This window comes from Mauremys mutica, chromosome 10, assembly GCF_020497125.1.
Source record: "Mauremys mutica isolate MM-2020 ecotype Southern chromosome 10, ASM2049712v1, whole genome shotgun sequence".
Taxonomy (NCBI): Eukaryota; Metazoa; Chordata; order Testudines; family Geoemydidae; genus Mauremys; species Mauremys mutica.
Genome location: NC_059081.1, coordinates 43,201,664 through 43,219,143, shown reverse-complemented (window position 1 = coordinate 43,219,143; position 17,480 = coordinate 43,201,664). Strand labels below are relative to the sequence as shown.

At 42.1% G+C, this 17,480-nt stretch overlaps 1 protein-coding gene across 2 annotated transcripts in view; it reads right to left on the bottom strand.

Moving 5' to 3' along the window:
* The window catches only part of OSBPL6 (oxysterol binding protein like 6), a 194,992-nt gene that overhangs the window by 166,255 nt on the left and 11,257 nt on the right, over positions 1-17,480 (bottom strand). Inside the window, exons 1-2 of one of the 2 annotated variants that reach the window (XM_045031680.1) lie at positions 16,997-17,038; positions 16,039-16,129 (exon numbers count right to left, since the gene is read on the bottom strand). The exons of the other annotated variant lie outside the window; for it this stretch is intronic. The gene's annotated coding sequence lies outside the window, so the exon portion shown is untranslated. Of the gene's footprint in view, positions 1-16,038; positions 16,130-16,996; positions 17,039-17,480 lie in introns of those variants that run through there. 2 annotated transcript variants of the gene reach the window in all.

The following is a 17,480-nucleotide window of genomic DNA, read 5'->3' as shown; positions in this document are numbered from 1 at the left end:
TGTTATAGAACCTCTTAGTATTCTGTCAAACGGACTAGAACAAAATCTATGCAATATTTACCATTTAGATAAATAAGTAACTTAATTTACATCATGTTCTTTAAGAGAACAAAACACTTCTGGCAGACAATAGGTATACATAAATCCGGTCAATTCAATTACTAGTATCCCCAATTTCTCAAGATGAAAAAATAGAGCATATACCTGCACTTCTATTAGGACTCATTCCCATCTCATAGTTAACTTGAAAAAAGGGTATTTATTACTGTAAGTATATAATCACTCCCTGGAGACAGTATGCCAGACACATTCTTCAAGGATGACATCATATCTATTCACATGTATAGTATAAGGAGCCCCAATTACCTGCCTCCTACATATAACTTCACCTCACACATTAACCATGATTATAACATTTCATCAAAGATCTTGGTGCAGAAGCTGCAGAAACACATGTTGAGTTTCATACATTCTGATCAAACATGGTTCACTAATGTTTAATGCAGCTCCCTTAGATTACTGAATTTGATGTACTGTACAGAGTTGCCCTCATTCTATAAGCCTTTAGTGATGCTGAAACACTTCTATTCCATGCATCGAGATTTTATATTCAAATAATGATTTGCTTTGTAGAATAATGATGATTGCTTTGTAGTATAAGTGCTGGACCTTGGTTATTCAGAATTTTGGAATGTCTCTTAAGAATGTGGCTTGGCTTTCTCTGTTGCTCTTCAGTTCCTCTGAACTGCTTCAGCAGTTCCAGGAGTCAGGGAAACAATGAGGGGTGTGGAAAGAGAAACTGAAAGAGGATAACTTGTGCCATGGTAGCTTTGTATATGACGAATTCAGTGGAGACAGCAGGCTCCTGTATTTCCCTTCACAAACTAGTCAGGAACTAATAACTGAAAGAAAAATATTAAAAAGGTGCAGGAATAGGGAAGTGACCGATTCCACACCCAACCCCAGTAACGTACCTCATCCCCACCCTGAAGGGACCAATTCTAATTTGCAGAGGTTAGTTTAATCTCTATTCAAGCCTACCCTTTGCTTCAAGTCCCAACAAGAATGACAGTTAATGCCAACTGTGATTGTTCTTTGCTTTGGACAACTGTCAGCTAACAAAATGAGACCAAACTCATTTCACAAAGGGAAATGAAAAGCTGCCAGTCACTACACACTTGTACCTAGGCCAGATTTGAAATAGTGACCCAAAGGAAAAAGTCATGAGTCTTCCTGAACCTCTAGTCGCCAACAGTTTTGTAGTTTCCTGCTTAAGCCTTTTTTGTTGCTGTCTGCAGATTTTATAGCTGATAAAGGATTTCCTGGCATTATCTGTCAGCATCCTCCGTACAACAGACTGGTTTTGAGAAATTTATTACATGCAAAAGAATACTAAAATGTACATAATAAAATGCCATCACATTAAAAATAACAAATGGATAAAAAATGAAAACATGGCTACAATTCATTTCTCTCTTCTCTTTGCTACCCAGTTATGAGCTCAACTTATGCAGGGTGCAATTTGACATCAGCAACTTCCCCCGAGTAAACTACAAGGCTGTATTCACTTTGAGCCATCTATTGTCTAATCTGTGAATCTATAATATGCTGTATAGGTTATCCTCAAACAGTGTCCAGTGTGATGCTGGCAGATCAGGTGCCAGTTCATGCCAAAGCCACTGGGTCTCACTGAACACTGACAAATGCAGAACTGGAAACCAGTCTGGCTCACCTGTGCATCAGCATTGTTAAAATAGATATTAGAGTTATACAAATGTGTTTAGACTTTATAGAATGCTTGTAGAATGCTGCATGTATTAATTTTACTTATACACCTCTACCCCGATATAACGCAACCCGATATAAAACGAATTCGGATATAACGCGGTAAAGCAGCGCTCCAGGCGGGCGGGGCTGTGCACTCCGGCAGATCAAAGCAACTTCAATATAACGTGGTTTCACCTATAATGCAGTAAGATTTTTTGGCTCCCGAGGACAGCGTTATAGCGGGGTAGAGCTGAGGGGTGAAAACATTATCTAAAGTTGTATCTCATATTATAAGGTAATGTTTAAGTGTTTGCTCTGTGACTGTCAACCCCCCCCACACACACACCACCACCCACTACCCCAGTCAGGGGAGAAGCATTACATAGGGCTGGTCTGCACTACCAGATAAGGCAATTTAACTTACATCGCTCAGGGTATGAAAAAGACATCCCCTCTCCCTTGAGCAATGCAATTTACATCGACATAAGCGCTGTCCACACCAGTGCTATGTCGGCAAGAGAGGCTCTCTCACCGACACAGCTTCCACCTTTCGCAGAGGTGGAGTAATTATGCTGACGGAAGAGTGCTCTCCCATCGGCATAATGCGTCTTTACCAGATGCGCTACTGTGGTGCAGCTGTGCCAACGTAGCGCCGTAGTGTAGACTTGCCCCAGTGTGAAATACTAGTTTACCACAAGAGGCATTATCTCTTTTCCAACAAAAGAAGGACCATGGACACCAGACAAGCCATTGTAAAACATCAACGGACAAAACACTTTATTGATTTCAGGGGCGGGGGGGAAGCAGAGGGTATGTGCACAAGCGCTCATCCCATACCATCTTGAATGCTGGGGAAGGGAATAAAAATCCCTGTTAAGGAGCAACTGTTATCCCTCTGCTGCTGGAACTCTGCTTGAGGGACTAAAATTTCAAGGGTCCCCAGCTGTTTAGCTTTGGTTAGTTCTAAACAACATATAAAGCTTGCATATTATAGCAGCTACTATTATCTTTGGAACCTAAAACTGTATCTCATTTTTCACCTGAGGCACATTGCACATACACTAGGAAAAGTTAGTTTATTATAGGATTGGCTACAAGCGATGTCTTTGGAGAAAGCTCTAAGGTGCCCTTGACCTGGGGTAAGTGAGTGGGAGTTACCTGAGTACTGATGTGATTCTTGGTGTAAGGGACCATCTATCACAAAGGTCAAGCTTGCCTGGTTGGCTAGACCAGAGTGCCCAAAGGGACTATCTATAACTCTATGTTAAGGCTGTTATAGTGCTTGAGGAGTTCACACCTGATACTTGGTTGGTGAAATCTAAGAACAGAACACACAACCAGTTTGGGGTTTATGCACTGTTTTTGACAGTCTGCCCTGAGGTTGGCACTCAGTCGTAAGTCACTCCAAACAGCTTGACAGCAAGCATTTAGACTTTGACATAAAATCAGCATATTGTACCATGTATGCCCACTCATAACAATGTCACTTTTATATTAGGATTACATAATTTTATAAATGTGTATTCTTAAAAATAAAGAATTGCACAACACAATACTTTGAAATCACTTCATAAGAAAAATATGCACTAATCAGTAGCTTTCTATTTACATTTTGAACAAACACTTAAAGCAGGGGTAGGCAACCTATGGCACGGGTGCCGAAGTCAGCACACAAGCTGATTTTCAGTGGCACTCACACTGCCCGGGTCCTGGCCACCAGTCTGGGGGGCTCTACATTTTAATTTAATTTTAAATGAAGCTTCTTAAACATTTTAAAAGCCTTATTTACTTTACATACAACAATAGTTTAGTTATATATTATAGACTTATAGAAAGAGACCTTCTGAAAATGTTAAAATCTGTTACTGGCACACGAAACCTTAAATTAGAGTGAATAAATGAAGACTCGGCACACTTCTGAAAGGTTGCCGACCTCTGATTTAAAGTATTATATTTACCTGCCATTTTTTAAGACACACTTCATGACTTTCCAATCTCCCCTCTGGGAGAAACCAATATCCCTCTGACATCAAATATTTTGTTAGTACTGTGATCACTCTGCCATGTAGTAGCAGATTTCAATGCAGATTTCCCACTAGAGGAGAACTCAATAATGCTAGTCTGCATATTTTCCTGGTGTAGTTTGTTTTATTTACTCTATATACTGGAGTCTTTGAACAGCGGTGGTCAAACAGCATGCAAACATACTCCTCTTTCGGAAATCTCAGCCAAAAGACCAATAATCAATTTCAAGGCAGCTGCTCTGCCCCAAGAACTGACTCAATTTAAAGATATCAAGACTGAGAGGAAACTCCCTTGCTATTTGCAACACCTTCCCCAAAAGCATCATAAAACAACAGTACATCATTTCTTCAAAGTCTATACACTATTTACACGCTAAGAATTTGTACAACTTTGTAATAGCACCATCTGATGACTCCCAGAGTAACAATATTTTTAAACTACTTCCCAAATAATAGCTATTTAGAAGAAAAGATAAAGGAACAGGATGATCTCACTTGTCAGAACACAAGTTCTGTGTTTACTGGTTCCCAAAAAATGTGCAACACTCCACATTTTATGTATTCAATACAAGTCTGAAAGATTTTGTGGGAGGAAACATGTGACAAGTCCCTACTGTAACAACATTCTGAGAAAGAGGAAACCTGAACCTGTTTTACCAGTACAGAAGTTAATCTACACATCCACTAAATTGGGGGGGGTCTCAAACTGGGGGCCGTGGTTCCCAGCCAATGGGAGCTGCTGAGCGGGTGCTCAGGGTAGGGACAGCACACGGTCCCCGCCCCTGGCCGTACCTCCGAGTCCACTTAGGTAGGGGCCACAGGGACATGCCGGCCACTTCCAGGAGCCACATGGAACCTGATAGGGAGCCTGCCAGCCCCACCAGCCCTCTCCTGCCCCCCAGCAGTAGCGGGGGTCCTCGGCCACGCATCACCGCCCCACGCCCCAGAACCCCTGGGCTGCCCCCTGCTCCAGAGCACCCAAGTTTTAGTCAGGGGTATATAGTACAAGTCATGGACAGGTCACGGTAACTCCTCACTTAAAGTCGTCCCAGTTAATGTTGTTTCGTTGTTAAGTTGCTGATCAATTAAGGAACATGCTCGTTTAAAGTTGTGCAATGCTCCCTTCTAACGTCGTTTGGCAGCCGCCTGCTTTGTCCATTGCTTGCAGGAAGAGCAGCCCATTGGAGCTAGCTGGTGGGGGCTTGAACCAGGGTGGACCGGCAGCCCCCCTATCAGCTCCTCACTCCCCTAAATTCCCTGGCAGGTCAGCTGTCCCTCCCCCCACTGCCATGTGCTGCTCCTGCCCTCTGCCTTGGAGCTGCTCCCAGAGACTCCTGCTTGCTGTGCAGGGGGGAAAGGGACAGGGGCTAATGTCAGGGTGTCCCTCTTCCCCCTGCTCCTGCATCCCACTTATCCCTTCTCCATATAGAGCAGGGAGGGGACACGGACAGAGAGAGACAGAGAGCACCTGGGGCAGCAGCTGCTGTCTCAACTTCCTGATCCACTTAAAAAGACAATGTACTTGAGAGTGGGTCCGCTTACTTAAAGGGGCAGTGTGCATCTCTCTCTCCCACCCACAAAGTGTGTGTCTGTCTCTGTCTACTATGCTGTCTTCTCTCCCTCGTGTTCGTGCTGCTTTGTGTGAGAGGCTACATTAACAACAATGTGTTAACCCTTGAGGGCTCAGCCGAGTGCTAGTTCATCATTTAGCAGCAAGGCATTCCCTGGAAAATATCCCTCTCTCTTCCACCCTTAACTTCACCACCTCAACCAAGCTTCACAATCATCATAGCTGTGAACAATATTAAATTGTTTGTTTAAAACATATACTGTGTGTATATCTATATAATATATAGTTTTTTGTCTGGTGAAAAAAATTTCCCTGGAACCTAACCCCCACATTTACATTAATTCTTATGGGGAAACTGGATTCACTTAACACTGTTTTGCTTAAAGTTGCATTTTTCAGGAACATAACTACAACGTTAAGCGAGGAGTTACTGCAGTCATCATCTTAATGCAGAGCTGCAAGTCATAAAAGTGTGATACAGCCACATATCATAGGCCCTTTTCCCTCCAGCATTTAGGCTCTTTGGGTACTTTTTGCAATAATGTACAAATATGAACATCCTGTGCTATCTGCTAAAGCTTATTCCAATTTAAACACCACTGTTTGCAAGGATTTACTGCTTCATAGGATAGAATACCTTTGCCCAAAGATGCTGTACCTCTTTAATTTTCATCTGGTGAAGCAAATGCTATTGCCTTCTGCATTCTACTCAGATGCCTGAAATCCCCCTGCTAGCACAAACAAAATTAATAAGAGAGAAAAGCCACTTGACTTTTGCTGTATGTCTGACATTTGAATCTGCATTTTACCAACTGATTATTTGGTCCTCTGTCACTCTTGTTAAGTATGTGAAATGGGAATCTAAAGTGTACAGTGCTTAAAAGACTACAGAAAAATTAAAACTCACTCCTAATATAGAACTTACTCAGAGGCTATTTCAGAAGGAAGTGTGGGGGAAATTTGGAAAATGATTTAAACAGCACTGAACAAAAAATGAAAGTGCATTTGGTTTGCTGTCAACGTATTAAGAAGGGAACCTCCTTGTTGGTGATAACTAAATAGTAATATTTTAATCTGGAAAAAATAAATCAAAGAACTATGCCACAGTAGAACTGGTATTTATTGAGAGCACACACAGACTATACTACCGAGACCATAAACATAGCACCAGACACTGCATTACAGAATCACTGCATTAGAAAAACTAGCACGTGTTAAGACAATCATTTTCAGGTGTCATATTTTCCTCAAATAAAATACTTCCCCCCCTTCCAAACATAAACATGCAAGAGAAGGTTTGCAGGATCCATCTCAATTCTATCATCCTTTTAGGGTTCATCTTTTAAATCCAAAAAAAGATTTGCAAACAGAACAAGTTGATAAATATCCAAGCATAGAGTCTGTAAAATGCAAAGACAAAATGCAGACTGGCTGCACCAAGAATGGCTATTTCTAGCTGGTAAATATTGGGACCACTCACACCTCCATGTTTGTTTGGTTTTTGGGTTTTTTTCCTAATGAAAATATACAGCTGAACAAGAATTGATTTTCAACCTTACAATTTGTGGGAACCTGACACGTTGCATTTAATTTTCTGAAGAATTATTTAAAATAGAAATACTTCATAGCTGTTAGCCTGAACACTTTTCAGAACTCACAATATGATCACCACATTTTTAGATAATAGTGAAATGTGCTTAAAATTTCAAACACCTCTAACAGGGTGTACTGGCCCTTTAAAACTAGCACAGAAGGACACTGGGGCCAGCACTACCCTGTTGAAGGATTTTCTGTAAGGAACATACCTATGGGACAGTGAATATGGCTTATTAGTGTGAGGAAGTGGCCTCAGAAAGGCGAGGAAGAAACCCTGTTGCTGTTCTGGGCTCAAGGACACAATCCCAAAGTGCAGGGAGGCCTACAACACCTCTGCCTGAGCAAACAGCTGAGAACTGTTGCTCAGCACCTGACAAGGCATCCCAAAAGGGGGAGAAGTATTTAAGGATTTTCCATTACTCAGAGTCATGTGAATAAGTGAGAATCTCAGCTTTCTTTCTTTTTTTCTTTTTTTTTTCTTTAAAGTTTTAGCCCTCATGGGTTGCAGAGAAAGGCCTGAAAACATGGCCTGACTATATTTCAAAGGTTTAAAATAAAAAAGGCAAATAAAAAGAACCCCAATTTTATTGTTTTTATAAAATTTCATTATTTTTAAGCCAATCTCATAATTTATTGAGGACTGAGTCACAGTTTTTGAACACTTGGGACTGGCAATACTGAGCAGGCCCTTCTGGGCGGTCAGCTGAAGAACTTGGGCAGAGAAGAGCCCATATAGGGGAGTTTTGCTTTCTTGTGTTGAAAATATTTCCCCCTTGTGTATTTGGCCTGCCAGCCTGAGCACAACAGGAAGAACTCTCTGTTGGTTTTGAACAAACTCCAAAGTCATGGCTATTTTTATTCTTTTGCCTATTACATCATCCATCTCAGATTTTATACTGTGCCCAATTTGTGTCTGAGGCCCAGATCCACAAAGATATTTAGGTGCCTAAATCCCAGTTGTAGGTTCCACTGCGACCCACAAAACTTCCACTTGGCTGCTGCCTAACTCGGTAGCCACCTTATCTCACTTGATGCCCATGTTTTTTCAATAAAGGTTTCTAGCTTCCTGTGTTTCTACCTTCAAGCATACACACTGCTGCCACACTCTAGGTACTCAGGTACCTAAGTCCCAGAGCAACCCCAGAAGTGCAGGACAATATGTGTTTGTGTGCCTATCTTGCCTACGGGGCCTGATCCCATACGTGTGCTCAAGAGGTCGCCTACCAGATTGGGCCCCATTCAAAATCTAGCCAGAGGAGGAAGCGGTGGAAGAAGAGGTGGTGTTGGTGCCCACCTTCTAACTTTTGTCCCAGTAGAGCACTTACCTGGGATATGGGAGAACCGTGTTCAATTCCCATCTCCACCTGAGGAGAAATGATTTGAACAGGGCTCTCTCACCTCTCAAGAGACTACACTAACCACTGAGCTATGGATACTCTGATGTGGGGCTCGTTCAGTCTCACCTGTTGAAGCCATTCCACTGTGTATAACTACTGAAAGAGTCATTGGGTCAGACGGAGAATGAGAGTGACAATAACTCTGTAGTCTGGTGGGCAGGGCATTCACCTGGGAGGTAGAAGACCTGGGCTCCGTTCCACTTGTTCTAATGACTATTTTATTATTTAGCCAAAGTGGAACAGCTTCAACAGGAGAGATTGAAGGAGATGCACACCAGACTATCCCATAACTTAGTAGTTAATGCACTCTCCTGAAAAGTATGGGAAACCCCCATTCAAATCCTTTCTTCTCACCAGGCAATGGGAGGAATTGAACTGGGTCTCCCACATCCCAGGTGAATGTTCTAACCGCTGAGCTAAAAATTATGAAGTGGGCACCACCTCATCCTCCAGCCATTTTGTGTGAATTGAGGCAGACGCCTAACAAGACACCTTTCAGGCACCTACACCACCTGACTCCAGGAGAGGGGTTCCTAGTTGTGGATCACTAGTAGCAATAGATGCCTCCCTGCAGCCCAGTCATGGCTAACTCCATGAGAGGAGTGGGGGTTAGCACACACCCCTCTTTTTGGCATCTCTATTGGCGGGCTTAGGCAGCTCACTGCCAAGGTGCCAGCTTTGTGGATCACAGTCTAAGACACCTATCTCAGGCTTTCTGGATCACAGTGTTGTTCCTGTGATTTACTAAACATTTAGAAGTTAAACATCGCAACACTCAGGATTGCAACACCCAAGTCCCTTTGTGGATAGGGGCCTGAGAGCCTAAATATTAAGACATCACCATAATTTACAAGCAAAGTATTCTGAAGGTCAAATGACATGAGTGGTAATAATGAACTTCAATATGCCTAATGTGAAGGTATAAACAACACAAAGAGAAACAGTTATAACAACTAAACTTACAGTTCGGATGCAGGATGGCTGGATAATTTGTAACAAATAATTTAATCACTGAGTTCTCTAGAAAGACCAGGATTTTCTTGAATTTGTAATTCAAATCCCTTCTCAGGACTCACTTTTTCCAGGAGGCCCATAAAAGGCTCACCTAGGGCAGTAAAACTGAGAACACTCCATTTCATTTTTTCTTAAATTCTAAGCTTGCACCATCTTCTGCATCTCTGACTGCATTTTTGTGTTGCTGGTCTAATTAGGCCCTAATCCAGGCACATGACTGTCCACAGCCACATTCCTATGCAGAGCCCCCCCAAAAAAGTCAATGGTTCCTTGCTAAGGGGTGCAAGAGTTCTCCCACATAAAGACAATTGCAAGAGTGGGGCCTTAAACTGTAAACTCTCGTTCTTTATGTTTTTACAACATCAAACTCAGTGTTGGTGTTTGATAAAATAACAACAACTACCTGACCAGGTTTGTCCTTAGTTTCTTCAGAAACAGTTAGGTCCTGGATTCACTAGCACAGACCCCCAACACTTGGGTACAGGATCAGGGCCTAAATCTAGTACACCTAGCATAAGATAGCACACAGAGTAGAAGGAAGCTGGTACTTTTGAAAATCCCACCCTAAGTTACCTAAGTTATTTAGAAGCACAAGTCCCATTTATCTTCAATAGGACTTGTGCTTCTAATAGACCAGCATTGCTGAAAGTCCAGTCCATAATTAGCAGAAACACTGGTCATGACACAAATAAAATTTGATAAGTTCAATTTTTTATGCTGCTAACAGAACTTTAAACTGTATAACCCATCTTAAAAGAACTCCATTCATCAAAAAAAAAATGGTTGTAAAATTTTTCCACCTATTGTCATTATAAACAGCATGTAACATTACTGTTAGGTGCAATGAGAATTAGCAAATTAATTATTTTCCCCATGTGTTTACTTTTTACTAATTTCATAGACACTTGTACTGTTTTCGCTGTATAGTCAGTCAGTTTCCCCGGTTGTCTGTTACAACGAAACCGGGAAGACAAAAAAAATTATTAAATGGACAATATGATGGTAAAGTCCCCAAAATTGGTAAATCTAGTACATTTTAACTCAATTTTAAAATTGAGGATTTCAAGGTTGACAGTGTCACTTTAAACAATTTTGCATCTCTCTCTTTTCTGCAGTTCTCAAGACAATGTTCCATATCACTAGTGCAAACAGCAGCAATTTCTTATGTTGCATCTATCTGACGTTACTGTGACAGGTTGGACCCCCCTTCTGGGATGCCACCTGATGTACTGGGATTTCACTGAGCCTCTCCCGATCCACCAGCCTGGGTTCCCACTCCCTGATTTGCTGAATTAGGCTCTCGCAGCACACACACACACACACAGGTAGGGCCACACCCAGCTGCAGCCAAAGAATGAAGTCACCTCTGTGTGAGAGGACACCCCCAGCACTCATGTGCACACCCCTCTTGGGAGATAAACCCAAAATAATACTGTCTTGCACTGTATAGAAAAATCTGCACAGCACAAGCTCATAAAAATCCGCCCTCTTCCTCAATGTGGAGAGATGTGCACGACTTCTTCCCCCGCCCCCAGTTAGAAATTACATAACCTGTGTTTAATAATAAACAAAATACGTTTATTAACTACAAAAGAGAGATTGTAAGTGGTTAAAGGGATAGAAAACTGAACAAAGCAGATTACCTTAGGGTAAATAAAGAAAAAAGATGCAAACTGAGCTTACCACACTAGATAGTAGGATACAAATTAGCAAATTCTCACCCTGAGTGATAAACAGACTGGCAGATTCTTAAGGCACAAGAATCTGCCTTGGCTTTCCCAGGTTTACTCACACAGGCTAAAAATCTTAGCCTCGTACCACTTCTCACAGTTCAGTCTTTGTTTCTCAGGTGCATTGTTGTAGGGAGAGTGAGGTCACCTCATGTCATCATTGTGCCTCTTTTATATATTCCTCCCTCCCCTCCCCCCATGCTTGCTGGAAACCGTTTTTGCTGTGACCTGGTTCAAACAGTTCCCATTGTGTAGAGCTATCTCAGACGTTTCTATTGCACACAGTTCCTGGGGTAATCTTTATGCTTGTGTGCATTTCTTCAATAATCCACTAACATTGTCTGGCTGTGCAGTGGCAACCTATGTGATAAGTGGCAACTTTCTGAGTGCCTCTGTACTCTGGGTAGCAGCATTTCCATGAGTTGCCTGCTGCTTGTTCCCACTCAGCACAGGGCATTTATTCCTCAGGTGCTGAGTGGAATTACAATGATAGCACCTTCCGGGCTCTTCTGCTTTTAAAGGAGATTTGGGACGAGGACTGGAAGAATTAACTTGGGGAGGTGAGTGTCCAGCCTCCCGTCCACTCTCCTTCATCCCAGGGGTAAAATGAGAACCTTGCTTCCCACCAAACTTTAACTCCTCTGCCTGTGATTTATTCCTACTAGGTGCTTGGAATTGCTCAAATTTATCAGCATAAGCTGCAAATTCATTGACCATTTCTACCTTTTTATCCCATAAACACTGCTTTACAGCATCACTAGACATATTCCGGAACTGTTCCTGAGCAACCAAATCACACAGTCCTTCAAAGCTTGTAATATCTTTCCCCCCTCACCCACTTACCCAGTAGATGTCTCATTTGGTTCACATAAGCCACATTATTTAATCCAAACCCTCTCTTACTTCTAAATTTTACTCTATAAATGTCAGGTATAATCTGAAACGGTTTAAAAACCAATTCCTTAAATTTACCATAATTGGAAGCATCATCCTTTGGCATCTTATTGAATATGTCCAAAGCTCTCCCAGTTAATTTTGCACCCAAAGTGGTCATCTTTTGATTGTCAGGAACTGCACGGAGCATACACAGCCTCTCAAAGGTGATGAAAGATTCAGCAATATCACCAGATTCGCTATATGGTGGACACAACAGCTCCCACTTGTGGACTTTTATTTCTAAAGTGTCAGGGAGTATATTTATAACCACTGTGCCAAGTCTCCACAAGACAAGGGCCATGCTATACTTTAACACCAACACTGGGCCACAAGTTATGGCAAACATCCAACAGGAGAACTCTTTGTTGCTAGATCTACCAGAAAGCTTGTAGTTGTTTAAAATTAGTTTACTATATAAAAAACTGTGATTTTCTAAATGCATCTTCCCAACAATCTAACACGTCTTATAGGAGATCAGAAATAAGGTGCCTCGCTTCCTGGTTTGCCAGTGGCTAGAAAAGCCACACCACACTACCCATTCACCATTGGTCACCCCAAGGAGTAATGGTGAACAGGTTGAGAATACAGTGGCATCCAGACCATCCCAAACTGGGGGAGGATCAGTGTAACTCTGGGAATTGGGACTGCGATGGATGTTGAAGAGACTCCAGCCTCCAGACCATTAAAAATTATCCCTTTAACACAGCTAAGTTAAATGCTAAATGTGTATTTCAGCACTGAATTTAGGGCCAAATGTCTGTACAAGTACTTTTTTTTAATACAGGAGGTACATTTAACAGCTGACAGATTACCCAAATGTGCAGGATAACAAAAAAGACAATCATCTTTAAACAAAGGCTGCTTTGTCAGAGACAGACGTTAAATGGAAGGAAATCAGAAATGAAAGGAATTGTATGTGACAGTGATAAAACTAAAGTAAAAAGGTATGTGCTGATAAATTTAGAATATATAATATATATACATACATACACATTTATACAGGTCATCTATATTTACAAATCAGTGCACTGCACCAGGAGATGTAGAAGAACTGCCACAATGTTCTGTGAACATGTAACCTACATAATTTGTTAACATCCAAGTTGCTTCTGCTCTAGGGCTATATGAATTGTTTCATAATTACAGGGCCGGCTCCAGACCCCAGCGCACCAAGCACGCGCTTGGGGCAGCATGCCGCGGGAGGGCGGCAGGCGGCTCCGGTGGATCTCCCGCAGGCATGCCTGCGGAGGGTCCACTGGTCCCGCGGCTCCGGTGGAGCATCCGCAGGCGTGCCTGCGGGAGGTTCACCGGAGCTGCGGGACCGGCAACCGCCAGAGCGCCCCCCGCGGCGTGCCACCCTGCTTGGGGCGGCACAATTCCTAGAGCCGCCCCTGCATAATTATATAATTGTTTCATTATCAATGTACTTATACACTGAACAGTCAGAGTCATTACTCTGCACATGAGCTGCACATTACTCAAGGGTGCCAATAAAACTTTTGCTGTATAACAAAGCTAAACAGATTTCAAGCTGTACTTTAAAGAAATACATTCTTCAGTACATTTCACATTAAGAAACTAACATTCTTTTGAAGTAGCCCACAGTAATGTTACAAACATGTGCATTCACAGAAAAACTCTGTAAAACTCCAGTTATTTTTACACTGCATCTATTTCTCAAAAATAGAAAATTTATTTTCTTTTGTGGAAAAAATTCTTTTGTGGAATTATATCATAGTCCATGACTATGCACAATGTCTTTAAATTCAAACTGTAATGTTTAGATACTAATGATCTAAAATGTATGAATATACTAGCTAAAAGAAGGCAAGGTGACAACTACATTTATCAGGGCTCCTCCTAGAAAGTTCAATTTTTTACAATAAAACCATTAAGATACAGTTATGCATCATTTATAAAGCAATTAAAACTAAATTTAACATCACTTTAAAACTATCCTATAAATCAGCGGTTCTCAAATTGTGGGTCAGGACCCCAAAGTGGGTAGCAGTAAAAATATTTGAATGAAATTTTTCACCATTATTCTACCAGCTCCAATTTTATGCTACTTGTTCAGTTTTATGCTACTTGTGAGCTGAAGACTTTTCTCTCCCGATCTGTTAGCATTACATATGTAGAGCCCTGCAAATCCCAGATATCCGCTTCACATCCACAGATGTGGATATCCACGAACATTTTTGCAGATAGTGGATCAGATACAGATACAAACTTGCAGGGCTCTACTCACTGGCAGTGCCTGGCCCACAGCGTCCAGCTTGGGGAGCCCTGGGGGTGCAGCATGCTCGGGCCTGGCAGCCAGTGGCTGGGGCTGGGCAGTAGGCCTGAGCCAGGACTGTCCAGCACCCATTCACTGCGCCACTTCCTGTCCAACAGCTTGGCCCCTCAGGCAGCGCCAGTATCCCCACCATGGCCTCGCCAGGCAGCACTGGCCGTGCTCCCAACCCTGGGCTTGCCAGTTCCTGGGCAGCAGGGCCCACCCCCAGCCACGGGGATTGGAGTGGATGGGGCACCGGCGCCCCACCCCTCCGCCTCACTGTGATGTAAAATGCACTGCTGCTGCGTGCCATCGCTCGCGAGCCCTCGGGAGCAGCACACAATGCGATGCCCCTTCCTCCCAGCCTTCTCCTGACACTGCCCCTTCTCCTTGAGACCCCACCCTCACACTGCCTCTTCCCTGCAAGACTCCACCTCCCCATTCACTCCCTTCTCCTCCACCCCCCTGCTAGCCCTTGTGAGATGACTTGCTGCTGCGGGTGCAGATGCGGATACCGCTAAAACATCACTAGCGGCTTGCAAGATGATACCTGGTGGATGTGGATCAGATGCAGATCCACATTTTTGTATCCGTGCAGGGCTCTATACATATAGGAATCACCAGTGTTCTTTTGGGATCTATAAGTCCTGCCCGAGAGGAGGAACGTAAGATGAGTTCAGCACATTACACAGGTGTTGAAGATGGTCAGAGAGAACCTGAGAAACATACACCTCTGGTGTGTGTAATCATGTTTTATTGTACAGAACTCAGTAATAAACAGGATCTGAAAGCCAAGACTGTAACTATGTGTGTAGAAGAACTGCTACTGCAGTATGTGAAAAACAAAATTATGCAAAAACAAAAAGAAATTGAGACCTCTCTCCTCTGTGGAACTGACAGATTTATTGACGCTAGATGATGAGATCACCTAAAGATCTGTACGTGATACTAATGGTAAACCCTCCTGAAGGCTTTCACAACAATTTTTGAAGATGGGTGCCTCATCAGCATGTACGCAAGAGAAGAGAGGGAAGTGCAATGTACTTTTACAGCCCAGACACAAAGGTACCTTAAGTAGTAAATTATCACTTTAATTTAAACTGATCAAATACTTAACTCTGCTGTTTGGTAGGGAGATATACTTATGAGGATTAAGTGAATAATTTTGGAAACATGCAATATAACCTTCTTTCCTAATGAACTTTTGATATGCCAGGATGCAACTTTCGAATGTTTCAGTGAGCCGATAAATTACCATATGGATTTTCTAATTTATTCAAATAATTGATTCATTTATCAATCACCTTATAATCTATAAAATGTAAAGAAATTCTTTATATTACTATCTAAACAATCCCACTCAGTGAGAAAGTGAGTACAAAAGTACCTCTGAAGTGGTAAGTATTATTATATAGCTTAGTCAGCTCTAGTACTGAATTTGTGGTTGCTTGGAGAGGGCTGTTTTAATCATTTTCCCTTTAGTCAATTTACAAAAACATAAGAAATATGTGACCAACTCTTCAAAACTGCCATTAAAATCAAAGGATGTTTTGCTTAAGCAAGGACTGCAGAATTGACCCCAACACTTCATCCAGTTTGTGATTATTTTTGTACACAACACCAAAAGCTTACTACCCAACAAGTAAAAAACCCTGTCCTTGCCCCAATGACTTCATAATCTCAGGCCCCAGTCCTGCAAACATTTACATATTTGCTTAACTTTACTCACATGAGTAGCTCAACTGAAGTGTCTGCGGGATCAGATCCTAAGGTCCCTCCTACCATGTATGTGATCCATCAGTGTACTGCAAGATCTGGGCCTAAACTTAAAGAAGACAGTAGGAATGAGCATAATAATAGGACAAGGGGGAAAGAGGACAAGGAAACCATAACACACAGTTACTCATATTGGTTGTGTACATATCGCAGTGGTTCTATTAAAGTTTTGTTTATAATAGATTTCTATATAATGAAATATCTTTCAGAGAATGCATACATTTCAAGCTGAATTTTATCAATTGTTTTGAATACTAGCCATTATTTCTTATCTAATTTGTCAAAAAGTGCAGATAGTTGGGTATTTCTCATGCAAATGAGAATTAAGATTATCTGAATGACTTTCTTAGGTATAAACAGCTAAAAGATCTTTTTTGCAGATAGCAAGTAACCCCAGTCCATAAACAGACTCATTTAAGGGTTTGTTTTTGAAATACCTCATCAAACCCCTTTGACACATTTTTAGTTTCTAATTAACCAAGATCATTTTTAGAAGCACACAATAAGAGGTGCAAATTCAAGATATCTGCAGCATATAGGGCAATTTGTTTCAGCCAACTTTTCAACATGGTAAAGCTGCCAGAAATGTTGGAATATATGCAATGGAATAAAACTGTCATATCACCCACAAACATGTTATCACCTCCTAGCATAAAACACACATCTCTTTCAACTTATAAAATGTGCACAACTCAAATGAAATGAGAGGGGAACAAATGAGAGGGGAAAGAGAACTGTACAGCAACAACTGAAAACATGTACTGATGTCAAGAAACAACACTTGCTTTACAGTGAGAGAAGTTAAAATAGACACTGCAAGCTAGATCCAAAGCTGCTGTAAAAAAGCATAGTTCTATTAACCTTTTTGGAGCTACACCAATTTAGGACAAGTAAAGACATCTTTAATTCACCTCATTATATATTACTTCTGAGGGCATTCTGTGCCAAAAAAATAAAAATTCTACACCAAAAAAATTAAAATTTCTGCCCACAATATTTTAAAATTCTGCAAGCTTTATTTGTCATTAAATAAATGCAGAGGCTCCAGCGTGGCAGTGAGGAGCACAGGCCACTGGCTGCACAAAGGTGCAGCCTCCCCACCCCAGGGACACGAACTCAGTGGTGAGGCTGCACCCAACCCTGACACAGCACAAGGCCTGGGCCTGCCCCAGAAATACCCTGGTGCAGGCAGCTCAGTGGGGGATCTAGGTGTGAAGGGACCTGGATGCACAGAGGCTCGTTGCAGGGCTCCAGGTGCAGGGGCAATGAGACTCTGCTGGGGCTTCCCCAGGTGAAAGTGGTTGGGGCTCAGCAGAGAGATCTGGGTGTGGGGGTCTCAGCAGGGAGGTCTGAGTGCTGGGGCTTGGTGGGGTGGGGGCCTGGGTGCACCTAATT